General features: G+C 38.8%; 1 protein-coding gene across 4 annotated transcripts in view; it reads left to right on the forward strand.

Annotated features, from left to right (window-relative positions):
- Positions 1-968: 968 nt before the first annotated feature.
- The window catches only part of ncoa2 (nuclear receptor coactivator 2), a 125,046-nt gene continuing 112,860 nt past the window's right edge, over positions 969-13,154 (forward strand). For 2 of the 4 annotated variants that reach the window (XM_061965421.2, XM_061965423.1), the window contains exon 1: positions 970-1,272. The gene's annotated coding sequence lies outside the window, so the exon portion shown is untranslated. Of the gene's footprint in view, positions 1,273-13,154 lie in introns of all 4 variants that reach the window. The other 2 variants (XM_061965422.1, XM_061965424.1) reach the window with 2 other exon arrangements.

Below are 13,154 nucleotides of genomic sequence, written 5' to 3' on the forward strand. Positions count from 1 at the left end.
TGGGTTATGACCGAAAGGACAAGATCACGGGTACAGGCGGCCGAAATGAGTTTCCTCCGCCGGGTGGCGGGGCTCTCCCTTAGAGATAGGGTGAGAAGCTCTGCCATCCGGGGGGAGCTCAAAGTAAAGCCACTGCTCCTCCACATCGAGAGGAGCCAGATGAGGTGGTTCGGGCATCTGGTCAGGATGCCACCCAAACGCCTCCCTCGGGAGGTGTTTAGGGCACGTCCAACCGGTAGGAGGCCACGGGGAAGACCCAGGACACGTTGGGAAGACTATGTCTCCCGGCTGGCCTGAGAACGCCTCGGGATCCCCCGGGAGGAGCTGGACGAAGTGGCTGGGGAGAGGAAAGTCTGGGCTTCCCTGCTTAGGCTGCTGCCCCCGCGACCCGACCTCGGATAAGCGGAAGAAGATGGATGGATGGATGGATTTTATAAATTGGTTTTAAATAGAATACAACTATTGGAACGAGTTACTAATATACAATACATATTTGTGCTACTCATTTACTATAATGACCTATGAGTAGCAATCTAACTGCATTATTGTTCCAACTTCTACTACTAATTTCCCAGAAAAAGCACAGTGACATGTTCCTAACATGGCCGCATCGTGACGCTGTTGCATAGTTTTACTCAATACACATGTTTCTAGTTGTACTATTTAGTGAATGATTGACGGGAAAATAAATTAATAAGGCACTTTTTAAACATTATAGATATGTCATTTTAAAATAGGTCGATTATCAACAAGGATGCACACGTTATTTAATTAAGAGGAATTCGACTCAAGTATAACTAATGAAATTAAGGCCAGCCTTTTTTTATTTTAATAATATTTTAAATGTAACATATTATTCGGACATGCTGTACTGGCGTAAAATGTACTTTTATAACATAAATGTGTTGCCGTGTTGTGGTTCTAAAACGCAGATTCGACACACTTTCTACACCCAAAGTCACCACGATTGTCATCCTGTCCAAATGCCAATAAAAAGTAATACCGTGGAGGCCTGACAGCTACGTGGGGGTCGCTGGTGGGCCGTGCGGTAGTCTCTCGCTTGCCAGAGCCCCGTGATGTGCTTTGGTGTGGGGGAGGAAGGGGGAAAGGCAGCTCGCAGCCAGATCAACACTCACAGCGGTGGCTTGCGGACTAGCAAGGAGTAACATGGCGGCGGCAGTGTTAGCCAGCATAAATGTTGTTCCACTGCCGCGAAGGTCAGCCTGGTCTGTGACACACGGAAACTAACAGCGAGGAGGCAAGTGTTAAACCGTAAGTAGATCGAAGGGTTCGTGTCGGTGGGGGTTGTTTGTTTGGCGTCCCACGGCGCTCCTTCGTCAATCTCGGTGGTCTGGCACTTTGGCTCATTAGCTTAGCTTGTTAGCCACCGTTAGCTTCTGGGCTAGGCTGCTGTCAATAGTGTTTTCTGGGCAAGACAGCCAGCTTGCAAGCGACTTCTCCCAATGTTTGTCAACCGTCTCCCGTTTAAAGCGCCGTGGTGTTTATTACACCTTGTAATAAATGGTGCATAATGTACTTCGAATCTTAAGTGAGCGACCGGACGAAGTTGGGGCAGTAAAAAGGTATAGTTAGCATGTATGGATGCTGTCTTGGATGTCACAACATAAACAAACAACATTTCTTTATTCTGTCTTTCAAGTGTCTTTGTGTTTCGTAATCTTTATACTTTTAGGACCAGTTACACCGTTTTTTGTGGCCGAGATCAACTTCAAAGTATTGAGGACACGTTGGGTCATAGAAATCGTTAAATCATTGCCTGTGTTGAGCAAATAAACTGTAGAATTTGCCAGAGGACAGTCTTTCTTTGAAATAGCTTAAAATAGTTATCCGTGTTCCTTTAAAAAAAAAAATGACCAAAGCAAAAACTGACACCGTTTTTAATCCTTTCATGTTAAAATGTATATGAGGTCTATGGCCCTAGCAAGCTGCTATTTAAAAAAATATATATATTTGTCCACCAGATGGCACAACTCTTTCCTATTGAAAGCATACAGCACATTTCACTTTTAGTGAGGGACAAGTGGTAGGAAATGGATGGACGGAGGCATGTTATTAAAGGTCCCTTGCAGATGAAATGAAAGGGGATTATGATTTATTTTAAGGAACCTCATGGACATATACGAAAAAGAGTGGAAGGAAGCAAAGCCTATTTTCAACTTGACCCTTTCGCCATGTCTTTCTGATATTTTATCCATAATATAACATGCATATGTTCAAATTAGGTTCTTCAATGTGTAGGGAGAACATGAATGAGTAATAACTTGTTGGTGACAATCAATGGATGTTATGTGTTACTTAATACTGTACAATGTGTCATATTGTAGCGTTGTTGTTGACTTGAGTTGTAACAAGCCTTGGTCAGTTTTCTTTTGTTGTGTGTCTGTAGAATTTGCCAGAGGATAGTCTTTCTTTGAAACGGCCTAAAATAGTCATCCATGTTCCTTTTTTAAATGACCAAAGCAAAAACTGACACCGTTTTAAATCCTTTTATGTTAATATTTCTATGAGGTCTTTGGCCCTAGCGAGCTGCTATTTAAAAATATATATATGTTAGGTCAGGAAAAAACACAGAGGCTATATCATCCCTACAGCCCTGACGAGCAGGGAAACCTGCAAAACAGGCTTGTAGGGATGATTTAGCCTCTGTGTTTTTTCTTGACCTAATGTATATTCCGCTCTACTCCGGTATTGAGGACTGTATAACGGATAAACCACCGAAACCTCTACTATAAAAAAATATATATATATATTTGTCCACCAGATGGCACCCCTCTTTCCTATTGAAAGCATACAGCACATTTCACTTTTAGTGAGGGACAAGCGGTAGAAAATGGATGGACAGAGGAATTTTACTTAAGGTCCCTTGCTGATGAAATGAAAGGGGTTTATGATTATGATTTATTTTAAGGATCTTCATGTGGTTACGTTTCAACATATACGAAAAAGAGTGGAAAGAAGCAAGGCCTATTTTCGACCTGACCCTTTCACCATGTCTTGCTGATATTTTATTCACAATATACCATGTACATGTTCAAATTAGGCTCATTAATGTGTAAGGAAAACATGAATAAGTAATAACTTGTTGGTGACAATCAATGGATGTTATGTGTTACTTAATATTGTACAATATGTCATATTGTAGCGTTGTTGTTGTTGACTTGAGCTGAAACAAGCCTTGGTCAGTTTTCTTTTGTTGTGTCTTTTGTTTGGAGTAGTGTGTATTTATATAATGCTTACTGTCTTTTAAAGAGTACATTTCTCAAAAAAAAAAAGAATTTTGGTTTTTGAGAAGCAGGAATTTCTGGTTCATGGAATTTGAGTTTGAGCCTTTGACACAGTAGAAACAATGCATGTACATTAGTGCTGTTTGCTTGACTAATTTCAAACTCCACTGACAACACAGCCAGCCAGTGTGTGTGTTTCTAATGAATCGTCAACACAGCACTGGCTAATGCAGGTGGAATGCATCCTGTAGGACCAGTTGAACAGTTTCTGTGCCCACCTGATGATGCGCAGGGCTCCTGTCACATCACTGGCACTGGCTCTAACGTGACTTGTTGTCCAGCTGCAGGGATGGAAAGGAGCTTCGGTGACGGCATTCTGTCTGACGACTGGAAGTCGAATGTCTTTTTAATTGTTATTTATTTACGCAGGCACAGATTTTATATGAAGGCAGGGTTGCATGTACAGTGCTTATCTTCAAATCTCCACAGTTGTTTAGTAGGAATGTATCTTCTTGAAAGTCACTCTGCAACTCACAGCTGCTTAAAGTGTCATCACTTATTATTAAAGGCATGTTGTTTTTTTTAATCAATTGAAACTTTGCATTATTACAGCGGCTGCATGCTCATGTCCGATGCTAAATGCATCATGACTTATGTACGGTAGGGTCTATTATTGAGTTTGCCTTTTTCAATTTATCTCTACAATTTTGTGACAAATAAGAAAAGACCAATGTTGAGCCAGGGTTGTTGACTGTTAATGTTGGTGGCTATCATAAGCTGCTAATTATAGAGCGTAATGTTAAGTGCTTAATTATTTTTCTTTTGTCACTTCAAATCAAAGGTAGGGTGTTTTAGGGTTTTAACGTGAACTATTTGAACAGTAAGATGTTCAGCGATTCCGCCCTTTCACATTCTTTATTGTTAGCCACTAATGTTTGGTCATTTCTAATGTAAATGTTTCAGAGTTGACCGGTTTTATCAAAAAAGGTAGGGTGTTTTGATTCTGCATTTCACTGTGGTTAACTTATCTTTAAATTTGTGTGACAGTACACGTTTAAAACATTTGAAAAGATAAAAGTCCATCCAGTAGTGGCAAGTGTTAATGTTAGCTGCTAATGGTAGCTGTCAATGTTAGGTCGTTTTTATTTTGTCACTTTGTAATCAAAGATAGGGTGTTCAAGTCGTCCGTTAATGTGAACTGGTTAACTTCTTTATACACTTGTGACAATACACTTAAAACCATAGACATCTTATAAGTAGACGCAGCATCGACCGCTACTGCTTACTGGCGCTGATGAGACGCGGGGCCGCCATCTTGGAATGGTGATCTGCTCCACTCAGTGCAATTCATTTGGCAGGAGCAATGAACTGTCAGCGCATTTAATTCATCTTACCTCACTGAATACCACTGATTTTCACACGTTTTTTGTCATATGTGTAGCTATGATAAAGGACACATGTTTTGGCGTGTTTTATTATTCATAGTTTGCTTAATAGTAATAGAATATTTTTATATGTTATAAGTGACCAGACGTCCGAGATCAAAACTGGGAATATAATCCCAGAGAAGGGGGGAAAAAACGGTCAGCTATTTTTAAATTGAAGAAACCATATGATTAGGTTATATATACATGCGTATATCCTACATAAACAATGTATGAATAAATTATATATCTATATATCTTAGGGACCTATAGACTGTATCTCTGTTGCTGCAGCAGCAGATAGTTTATTCTGTCTTGACACTTTGTATTGAGATTTTCTATTACATTCTTCCCTTAAATGATAATGTTTACAGTGATTGTTTTATATGTATTTTTTATGTATGTCTTTTTGGATAAAAGCGTCTGCCAAATACTTCACCATAAACATATATAAACACCTGAAAGTCTTTATATCAGCTAAAACCACCAATCTGTTTCACTGGATTCAGAATAAAACAAAATTCTGTCTTACCCAACAATGTTAGTATTTGACACAAAATTGGGTTGGAAAGCTAGACTAAATTTAGATTTGTATAATACTGTATAGCCACTGTCCATCTGATTGTCTAGTTAGCTAACATATATTACCCCCCCCCCCCCTACACAATCTGGACTGTGGTCCAAACTTTTACCCCTGTTGACTTTTACAATCTTTATCTTCATCATTTATTTCAACTTTTATGTTATTCAAGTATGACATTTTTAAATTTAATTAATTTCATTGACAAGCAATTCTATTATGGTCATACTCTTGTTTGCTAGCGGCTACGATTTCAGTACTATGGAAGATCTTTGCTCCTTCTCAACTCTGTGGTAAAAGAGTTGAGACAACCAATAGTACGTTAATGTTAAATCTTACTTGTGAAAAGTAATTCCCCGATTCCTATTTTCAACAGTCCGCTCATTTGAGCAGGAAAACGCTGAACACCAGCCCCGCATCTTTGTTTTTTGCCTGTCAACTGTCAGTTTAGGCCAGGGGTAGGGAACCTGTGGCTCTTTTGATCACTGCATCTGGCTCTCAGATAAATCGTAGCTGACATTGCTTAACACGATAAGTAATTAATAATTCCGCTGGTAATCACAATGTTAAAAATAACGTTCAAAATATAAAACATTCTCATGCATTTTAATACATCCATCCGTTTTCTACCGCACCTGTTCAAGAAATAACAATGTTATTCAAAATAATTAGAGACTTATTATGCTCTAAAAATGTTGGTCTTACTTAAAAAATGCACACATTTAGTTGTCCATCAATCCATCCATTTTATACCGCTTGTCCCTTTCTGGGGTCGCGGGGGATCGCTGAAACCTATCTAAGCTGCAGTCGGGCGGAAGGCGGGGTACACCCTGGACAAGTCGCCACCTCATCACAGGGCCAACACAGATAGACAGACAACATTCACACTCACATTCACACCCTAGGGCCAATTTAGTGTTGCCAATCAACCTATCCCCAGGTGCGTGTTTTTGGGGGTAGGAGGAAGCCGGAGTACCCGGAGGGAACCCACGCAGTCACGGGGAGAACATGCAAACTCCACACAGAAAGATTCCGAGCGCAAGATCGAACCCCGGACCTTCGTATTGTGAGGCAGATGCACTAACCCCTGTACCACCGTGCTGCCCGCATTTAGTTGTATTCAGTGTTAAAAAATATGACGTGGCTCTCACGGAAATACATTTTAAAATATTTGGCTTTCATGGCTCTCTCAGCCAAAAAGGTTCCCGACCCCTGGTTTAGGCTGCTCGCCGGCTCCTCATCACCACTTCAAATGGCGGCCGAATTTCTCGCGTCACAGCAGCCAATGCTGCGTCTACTTATAAGATGTCTATGCTTAAAACGCTTATAATAAGGCAAGTGTTGTCTGTCTATTAGTGTTAGCCGCCAACGTTAGCTGCTAATGTTTGGTCATTTCTAGTCAATGGCAGTGTTTTGATTCTGCATTATACTGTTTGATATATTTTTAAATTTGTGTGACAGTACCCTTTTAAAACATTTGAAAAGACCAAAGTACATCCAGAAGGGCCAACTGCTAATGTTAGCTTTCAATGACCGCTGCTCTTTTGTCACTTCTCATCAAAGGTAGGGTGTTTTAAGGTTGACTGTTTAAGTACTTAAACGAGGCATCGGTTGTCCTGAAAGGTAGTACCGTATACATTAACAATTTAGCCCTTTTACATTGTTTAACTTCTTTACACACTTGTAACAATACACTTAAAACATTTGATGAGACAAGTACCAGGCAGTGTTGTCCACTGTTGTTTAGTCATTTCTAATCAAACGCTTTACAGGTGACTGTTAATGTGAACTACTTAAACCCTAAGATGCTTTAATCATGTTGCCCTTTTACATTGGTTAACATACACTTTTGACATTATGCTCAAAACACTTCATAAAGCAACGTGCTGGCAGTGTTGTCCATTGTTAGTGTTAGCTGCTAATGTTTGGTAAATTTAAATCAAAGTTGGGTGCTTTGATTCTGCATTTTACTGTGGTTCACATCATTTTTTTTTAAATTTTACATTGGTTAACATACACTTTTGACATTATGCTCAAAACACTTCATAAAGCAACGTGCTGGCAGTGTTGTCCATTGTTAGTGTTAGCCGCTAACGTTTGGTAATTTTAAATCAAAGTTGGGTGCTTTGATTCTGCATTTTACTGTGGTTCACATCATTTTTTTAAATTTGAGTGATTGTACACATATAAAACACTTGCAAAAGTCCATCCAACACGGCCGACTGCTAATGTTATGATGCTAAATGTGTCATTGCTTGTTATTAAAGGGTATTTTTATCGTTGGTTAACTTAGTTGTACACTTGTGGCAGTACACTTTAAACACTTAATAATACAAAGTCCAGGCAGTGTTGTTGATTGCTAATGTTTAGTCACTTCTAGGGTGTTTAGATTTTGCGATATACCGTTGTTAGTTTCTGTTATTTACTGGTGTGACAATACACTTAACACTTGAAGATACCAAAGTCCAGTTGGGTGAACTAGTAAAATTAGCTGCTAAATGCATCATCCATGTAATCAAAGGTAGTGTTTTAGCCATTTTGTCTTTTCCAATGTCTTTTTTACCTTTGTGTGACAAGTTAGATCAGGGATGTCTTAAGTTTGACGCCCGGGTCATTTTCAGTTAGCACATTGTTTAGTCTTTCTGTAACTAATTTATTATTATAAGATTCATTATTAGATATTACAAATAGGATGTCAAACTAACTTTGTAGGTTCCGATGCACTCCTCAAAACTGCCCGACGCAGCATTTATTTTTGCTAGTAAGGCCCAGTGCATTAAGTTATTGACTTTTTGATTTAACACATAACACATCCTCTGATTGTTTCCCACGTTGTCCTTGAAAGGCAAAGGGGGCGTGTCCCCCAGCAGCGTTCCTCAGGCCAAAGTGGCCTTGTTTTGATCTTGTGAAATGTGAAACATGGCTTTAATCACCTATGAAAACCACTGCCTGTCATACGCACACTGCTCATTAGCGCAGTAGCACTTTCTTTTTAACCTTTTACAACTTTACTGGCAAAGCTACCTTTTGGCAGGTGCGCCGGCACGTTTGATTTAACCATGTAGTTATAACAGTTGAGGAATTCCCTGCAAGCATGTATGCAAGTATGTGGATTGTTTTCTGAGCTGGCAATGTTGAGGGGTGGGTGTGGCCTAAAAGCAGTAAGTTGCAGCTAAAACAACAGGTGTGTGACAGCAGGTTCCAGCTCATTGCTGGATTCAACAACTGGCAGCTTTCACCACACGACTAAATCCTTCCACGGCACAGCTCGGTTGGTAGAGTGGCCGTAACTTGAGGGTTCCAGGTTCGATCCTAGTCACTGCCGTTGTGTCTCTGGGCAAGACACTTTACCCACCTGCTCACAGTGCCGCCCACACTGTTTTAAATGTAACTTAGATATTGGGTTTCACTATGTAAAGCGCTTTGAGTCACTAGAGAAAAGCGCTATATAAATATAGTTCACTTCACTTCCAGAGTTAATTGGAGCTACTGTTTTGGTGAGCTTGGTTGCCAGCATTATTGGAGACCAAACTGTGTGTGCTTTCGTCGCTGGCCTTTTACCCTGTCCTACAAGGCTTTGTTGCGTCACCTGACTGATATTGTAATCATCTGACCCTTGTTCTCTTCCATGTGCTGCCAGTGTTTTTCCCTTTGGACTAGCACAACAAAGGCCAAGTCATGTACTTTTATCAGCCTCATTGTCACATAAAAATTAAGCATCATCTTGAAACTGTAAGTAATATCAGTCGTATTGCCTTTAGTAAAATACTTGTTTTAATTTCTTTGTGTTTTTCAACTGTTTGCACTTCAAGCTAAAACTCCTATAATAAGCATGCCAGGCCAGTAGTTATCACTGTAAAGAAACACTAGACATGTGCACCTCTGAGTCTTTTCGGTAATACACTTTGTCTGCATATATTGTGGGTTTACAAATGTGTATATGCAAAAAATACAATTAGGTCCGGGCCAACACTGCATTTTGCTTGGCGATATATTGTCTCATAAATTGTCAATTGTCAACTATTGTCAACATTATTTTGGGACCAAATTAAGCACTAAACGTGGTAGTGTATATGTATAACTTTCAAACGCAATTAACTTTGATTTATCACTCTTTTTTCTTTTCAAGGTCAAGAACGTTTGAATATTCTTAGTAAGTAAACAAACAATACAAAATTAAATAGACTGCCTTCAAGCTATTTAATAGTGCTCAGGCGCTGAGAGCGATGCACAACGTATTTTCTTTTCTTTTTGGATACTTTACATTAGTTTTGGGAGGTACTACAAATTTGGGTATCGGTCCAATACCAAGTAGTTACAGGGGCAGTATTGGTCATACCAATGCCGATACTGTTGTATAATGTTCAAGATCATTGAATGATTCCATTTTTGATCACAATTATAATCAGACAAAAACAAGATGGCGGCGTAACAATATCAATTAAATATTTAAAATATTGGCTCTGATTTAAATCCTTTGGTGTTTGCACTCAAAGTCCTTCTGTGTCCATGGACTTATTTCCTGTTTGTAAACAATAATAAAAACAACAAAATATGTTTTTGGTAGTAAAAAATATCGATCCAACTGGATCATCGACCATATATTGATACTATACTTATATTTGTATTAATCCGCTCACCTTTTGTTTACATTCAGGAGCTCTAGCATGTGTTTATCATAGCTTCCTACGGTGTTTTGTGTAGCATATTTAGCTATTAATCGTGCTCCAGGATGATATTTGTAAGAAACATTGTTTAATTGCTGCCATGGAGGTGCTGACTTGGAAGTAGGGCTGGAAGATTATGGCAAAAATAATTATCACGATTATTTTTGATTGATATTGTAATCGTGATTAATTACACAATGATATACTTTTTACTTGTTGTGGTTTATTCGGGCTGCAACAACTAATCGATTAAAATCGATTATAAAAATAGTTGGCGATTAATTTAGTCATCGATTCGTTGGATCTATGCTATGCGCCTGCACAGAGGCTCCTTTTTTTTTTTTTTTTTTTTTTTAATAAACCTTTATTTATAAACTGCAACGTTTACAAACAGCTGAGAAACAATAATCAAAATAAGTATGGTGCCAGTATGCTGATTTTTTTCAATAAAATACTGGAAAGGATAGAAATGTTTTAATGTTGTCTCTTATCCGATTATTAATCGATTAATCGAAGTAATAATCGACAGATTAATCGATTAGCAAATTAGTTGTTAGTTGCAGCCCTATATATATATATATATATATATATATATATATATATATATATATATATATATATATATATATATAATTTCCATCCATCCATCCATTTTCTACAGCTTGTATATATATAAGTTAATTGGCAACACTAAATTGGCCCTAGTGTGTGAATGTGAGTGTGAATGTTGTCTGCCTATCTGTATTGGCCCTGCGATGAGGTGGCGACTTGTCCAGGGTGTACTCCGCCTTCCGCCCGAATGCAGCTGGGATAGGCTCCAGCGACCCCGAGAGGGACAAGTGGTAGAAGATGGATGGGATGGATGGATAGATAGATATTATATATATATGAACAAATAAACCACAACAAGATAAATAATAGCAATTACAATAGATTTAAATAGTAATATAAAAAACAATAAAATTAAGTTTTTCCATTTTAATTGTTTTTAATTCAGCTTTAATTGACCTCTTACACTTATTTTACCATCGTAGAGTGTGTGCTTTTTGTGTAAAATAAAATTTAATAAAATGTTTGTTAAGTAAATGCAAAATCCTCACATTTTTTGGTGCAATAAATCTTTGGACTATTTCGACCAATATTTTAGGCCAAAGCATAATTTTGTAAATGTATCAATAAATGCTCTAAGTGCATTATGCTTGTGTAAAATACGTTTTTGGAACTTTTATTTTGTTAGCGCAGTCAAACCGGATGTGGTGCACTGCGCTATTATTGTGAAAGAGGAAGTGTGCTGTGCTGTTGTTCTCAGCTTGACAAGTTGAGGTGACTTGAGGCTGTTAAAAAATAAAAAGACTGTCTCTCAAGTTGCGACTAAGGTGCTGTTTGTATTAGGGATGCCCCGATCCAGGTTTTTGCACTTCCGATCCAATACCGATACTGGCCTATCCGAGCATGTATTAAAGTTTAAAGTTTTTTAGCCTATTTAGTTGTCAGATTCATGTTGAAAAGGGTTTTAGCACTCTTGACTCTAGCCAGCTGAATTAGGTGAGTTTGAATAATACACAATGGTTGGTAACAAGAAACTGACCTGTATATTCAAGGATAAACACAAAATAGACAAAATTATACATGACAAACAGAAATGGCATCATTGAACAAGGGCTTGGCGATATGGACTTTTTTAATATTGCGATATTTTAAGGCCATATCGCGATACACGATATATATGTGGATATTTTGCCTTAGCCTTGAATGAACACTTGATGCATATAATCACAGCAGAATGATGATTCTATGTGTCTACATTAAAGCATTCGTCTTCATACTGCATTAATATATGCTACATTTAAACTTTCATGCAGAGAAGGATATCACAACTAAAAAAAATCACTATTTTTTTCATACGATGTTGATCTGGAAATGTTTGCCTCGGCATTTTGATGGTGTGGGCGTGTGGCACCGAACGGAGATATTGACGTGCTGCTACATATTAGCAGTAATGCTACTTTTTATAGCAACACTTTCGCCCAGTACTTGACATATTACGGTTGTCTGTTCGACATATTCCCACTTAAAGCCAAACCACCGCCAGACGATGGACCCCCTGCTGTTTTTTGGGGGAATTAATTATTCCCTCCTTCATTCGATTACCACTCGCACGGCTGCGCTAGCATCACAGCTAACTTTAGCCATGCTGCTACCTCTCTGCTCGGGGAGGGCGTATACGAATGTGACGTATGACGTGACAGTATGTGACGTATGTAGAAGCTGCGCTTGCTGTCTGAGAAGGAGACACAAGAAAGAGCAAGAAGAGCCTGTAGTGTAATGCCCGCAACTAAAAGCAACTGTGTGAGAACGTATACTCGATATCACGATATAATCATTTTCTATATCGCACAGAGACAGTTGACATTTTTACCGGTAACTTTTAATTCACATGGCCGTCTTCACGGTTAGGACACAGACCTGTGGATGTGTTGAAGGTGTGCTGGAAAGTGCGGAACGGAAATTAGGGAGCAGCAGAAAAGTGGAATGTATTATTTAAATCGGTGTGTTGGAAAACAAGGACCGGAAATTCTTTAAAAACTGGATCTGGATCGGCATTTTCCCATGCCCTGCCGATACGCATTTTTTGGCAAATATCGGCGGCCGATCCGATCCAAATATCGGATCGGGACATCCCTAGTTTGTATGTTAATGTTACATCGATGATGTCGTTCACAACAGCACAAGCAGGTAAGTTGTGTTGTGGGTGTATGGATTGCTCTTGTTAGCGTTAGCTTCATAGTAGAGTCGCTGTTTCAAATGACCCTCTCGACATTGTCTCACAATGACAACATTTCACTTATATTTATGTTAATTTCCCTAATATTAATTTGTGTTTATCAGAAGATTTTGTTTTGTTGGCCAATTACATCACGCGGAAATCATATGCCTTACTTTTTTGTTGAGTTGAATGATTCTTGATTATGCATATTAGCGTTGTGTCAAAAAGTAGACATACTCTTTTTTTCACTCATTCGCTCCTCATCTGTTTCCCTGTTACGAGCTCCGGAATTTGCATGCACGTTGCACGACTCATCGATTGTTATTTTCGATTATTATATTTTTATAAATGTGAGACGTCCATAATCAAAATCGAAATTAAAATTTGAGTAATTGTCCAGCCCTTCTTAGAAGTGACTTTGCGCTGTGGAGGGACATTGGCCGCTAGTGCACTGATGATGATTTTGTTAGC

Source organism: Nerophis lumbriciformis, linkage group LG07, assembly GCF_033978685.3.
Source record: "Nerophis lumbriciformis linkage group LG07, RoL_Nlum_v2.1, whole genome shotgun sequence".
Lineage (NCBI taxonomy): Eukaryota > Metazoa > Chordata > Actinopteri > Syngnathiformes > Syngnathidae > Nerophis > Nerophis lumbriciformis.